The sequence below is a fragment of the Cydia strobilella genome, chromosome 14 (genome assembly GCF_947568885.1).
Source record: "Cydia strobilella chromosome 14, ilCydStro3.1, whole genome shotgun sequence".
NCBI lineage: Eukaryota > Metazoa > Arthropoda > Insecta > Lepidoptera > Tortricidae > Cydia > Cydia strobilella.
Window position 1 is genome coordinate 5,848,840 of NC_086054.1, and position 4,162 is coordinate 5,853,001.

At 43.1% G+C, this 4,162-nt stretch overlaps 1 long non-coding RNA gene across 1 annotated transcript; it reads left to right on the forward strand.

Moving 5' to 3' along the window:
- The first annotated feature begins 1,868 nt into the window (after nt 1–1,868).
- On the forward strand, nt 1,869–3,647 carry LOC134747082 (uncharacterized). Its single transcript, XR_010128291.1, has 2 exons — nt 1,869–2,183; nt 2,569–3,647. It is a non-coding gene; the product is annotated as an uncharacterized LOC134747082 (long non-coding RNA).
- The last annotated feature ends 515 nt before the right edge of the window (nt 3,648–4,162 follow it).

Below are 4,162 nucleotides of genomic sequence, written 5' to 3' on the forward strand. Positions count from 1 at the left end.
ATATGTACACCTTACCCATAAGTAAAATAAGAATAAGAAGAAAAAACGGGGAAGCTGTGGTGTAGGCCACAGCCGAATATCACCCTGTACAACTAATACCTATCTCTAAGCTGATTTGATACGTCACACTCTCATATGTTAGCATTCCTGACAAACAAAGGAAATCTACTGTATTACGCAACAATTAACCAGAACAAAGAACATCTGTACATTTGACTAGTATATAAGGCCATAATTTTGCAATAAAGATTAACACTTAACACACTTAACTCTAGTGTTGTCATTATACCCCTGGACGTCCCGCACTTCAACAGTTAACCATCACATAATAGTTTAATCAACCATACTAGTGCTCGGAAGTCTTGAAACTGGGCGAGTTAAAAAAGTACGAGTTTATTTTTTGAGATAGACACCAGTAGTAGATTATTGTCCGTCCCACGCCCCTATAAAAATGGATTGGTAGCGATCTTAATGGTTTGGCGGCATAGTGTGCGTGTAAGAAAGATGCCGTTGGCGCGGCCGTTGAAGGGGTTGCAATGAAATGTTTGATGTGTGAGTGGCGTGGTAACAGTGGCGTGGTAGCGATGGTTAGGTAATACAATTTGCGAATAAACAATATTAATTTTCCTTATTTTTGCGAATATATACATTTAATTAAAATATACGAATACGAACATACATTAACTTGAGCAATCGAGTGAATGTTTTGTACGGTGTGAAGTTGCCTGTTCGCACTGTTTTAGTTGCGGCTTGCCTGTCGCAACTTTGTTTTCGAACACTTGCCTGTGTTCGAGACCATGCGTTTTAAACGCCAGCGCGTTTACGCAGATCTCCGAACTGTGGATTTCGGAGAGCTGTGCTTCGTGGGGGAGAAATTATTCACAAAAAATGGGTACTGTTATTTGCGGTATTTCTTTGATACGGAATTATCCGTCGCGGAAATACTGCACATAGCGTCCAAATTGGCAGCGTTCCCGCTTCTGAATACGGTGTTGCGATTACTCGCAACATACGTGCACGCAGACAAACTTGTGTGTCTGCCAAAAATGACGTCACGTAGTGTGACCCATATTGACATGAATTCAACTTATGTCCCCTTCAAGGACGTGTGCGACATATACCGCTACCAACGGTACTTAGATATTGTTCTATTCCCCCCTATATTGAGTTCATAGAACAACACGCGCTTAGCGCTGTCCGCACATTTGAGATTAGCTTCTTAGTGGATATCTCTCCAGCTACAAGCTGGGGTTTGAAGGCCGGGTGTACCTTAGTAGGAAGGGCACAAATTGTAACTGCCGGCAATAAGCTACACAAACATACTTTTTACTTTTAAGTAAAAGAAACATGGACAAGACAAAAACGAGCCAACAGCAGAAAGCTAAGGCCAACAAGAACAAGACAAAACCCAGAGTTGAACCCAGAATTCGAACGCCACTGGTAAAGAAAAAATATACAGAACAAAAGCGTATACGTACGTCGAGAAGGACGGTGTAATGCGCCGCGTGTCCGGGGCCACTCCGATCGATAACATCAGCGTAGTGCATGGACCACCCCCGCCACCAAAGCTAGCAGAGGTCAACAAGAAAACACCGAGATCAAAGAAGGTATCACTGGCTACAGTGACATTGGTGGTCCTAGCTTATGCCGCTGCGATCGAACCGGTCCAATCCCAACTGTGGGCAGAAATATCGAGCAACCCGGGTTGTTTCGGCAACGCTAACAAGTGCTGGTGGTTGCAAGCGAATTCAACCGCTCCTATCGAATGCGGCTCATGCCCACCGACTGATGGCAAACGACACGTCATAATTGGATCCAACGGCCTTGGCAGCAGGTGAAACCGATTGTTGTACTATCGGCCAAAGCCAGAGTCGACCACTTTCAAAACAGTATCGCTTGCAAACGTTGATTTTTGACTTGACCCGCCCCTAATTTGTTGACCAATGAGAAACAAAGATCCTTTTTTTGTAAAGTAGCTGTCATTGTTCACAATCTTTACGTAGCTTGCACGTGTTTTGTCTAGTCTAGTCAGTTGCATCTTGCGCATCTAAAACGCACCACGTGTCTTAACCGTCGCAATCATGGATCACGGCAATTTGTCAACGTATGTGCGAAACCGTATAATTTCTTTAAGAGAAGAAGGATATAATATTAGTCAAATCTCGGAAGAATTACAAATTACGGTAAGTGAATATTTTTTTATTTATACAACTAACTACGCTGTGCAAAGTTAAATAAAAAGTATTTATAGTATTATTAGGTTATTAAGATTTAGTTTTTTTTTATTCATATATATCCTGCTGTTTTAAGTTAAAAATTGGTTTTCAGTATACATGTGATCGATTACCTCACAATACTTCAACTACTTAATTATTAAAATTTTAAATAATATTATTCGTTGACTTATAGAGTAGAATTGTGTTATTTACATATACGCTTTATCACCTTGTAGCAGAAAACATTTTAGCTGTTTACATGGAGTGTTTAAACATGTAGTAGATATTAGTTCAATACGCAAAGGAGGGTTGCAAGCGACATATTTTGATCATTACATTTCTTTTTTTTTAGAGAGAATCAGCACGCCGCTGGATTCATCGCTACGACGGAGAAGCAAGTTTAGAAAATCAACCCCGTCCCCAACCGCAACGCATTATTGCTGGCCAGCGTTTGGACCAACTGATCGCCACCTATGAAGAGCATCCATTTACGCCTATTCAGCACTTTGCGGCGGCATTTGATTGTTCTCCGCAAACCGTGCGAAACGCTCTTCATAGGGTCGGCATCCACCACCGAAAGCCGGCAAAAAAAATTGTTTTGACACGTAAAAAAAACAGCGCGCGTCAATTTCGCTCGAGATATGAGGGATTTTGATTTTACACATGCCATATTTTCCGACGAGAAGTCTTTTAAGTCGAGCCAGGTGGGCCGCAAGAATTTATGGCGTGTGGATAATACACGATACGACCCGCGGAATGTGGTCCCATGTTTAGAGTCAGGAAGAGTTGTAGTTAACATGTGGGCGTGGATGAGTGCAGCTGGTCCGGGAGAGCTCGTATATTTACCCGAGAGGGCCAATGGCGCGAGTTATCTGGAGGTTCTGCAGGACACAATGGTGCCGTCAGTGAGGACAGTGTATCCGGAAGAAGACGTGCCTGAAGTAATATTCATACACGACAACTGCCCTATACACAAATGTCGCCTGGTGCAAAATTGGCTTCAACAGAAACCCAGTGGCATTAAAGCAATACCATGGCCCTCGCGCTCTCCGGATCTCAATCCCATTGAAAATATTTGGTCCGTAATGGTCCAACGCTGGGATACGAGATCCGAAAGGACCAAAAACTTTTTGTGTGCATTGTGCAATAAAGTTTAAAATAAGTAATAAACTGTTTATTCTGTTTGCAGCGGAATTAATACGCCACCACCGTCATCGCCGGACGGTGTAACACCACCGCCGACACCGGAGGCGTCGACTTCTTCGGCGAGCGAACTGGACTCGCCGCCGAGGTCACCTACACTGCCGCCAACACCACCACCTGACCTTTTGGCGGCTGTGATATGGTGGCCACCGGCTCCTCTGCAGGAGCGGAGGAACAGCGCTCCTTTTTAATTTACTATGGGACCACAATTAAATAATAAAACAGTTCTATAGTAGTATTATTTCTAATTCTTTGTTGAACTTGTTAAGCGCTCCATTATTTTTTTTGACATTTTCAACCTAACCAGTCAGTAAGATAAAAAGGTGGCTCGAAAAAAGGCAAATTCACACCAGAGTTCTTTAGATTTAAATTTACAACGTTTGTTGTATGGGAGCCCCACTTAAATATTTATTTTATTCTGTTTTTAGGATTTGTTGTTATAGCGGCAACAGTGAACCACAAGTGCCTTTGAATGCGTTTGTGAAAGATGAACCAAACAACACGCTCGACCCTGCAGAAGTGATAAAGGTGGTAGAAGAAATGGCCAATGTCATGAAGAAAGAGAAGATTGATGAGGAACGAAAACAACAAAGGGCGCACGATCCAGCCATGCTCAGAGTCCAGCTCGGCCACGTAGAGCTTCATCGGACTAAGAGCATGGTTCCGACGAGAAGTCTTTTAAGTCGAGCCAGGTGGGCCGCAAGAATTTATGGCGTGTGGATAATACACGATACGACCCGCGG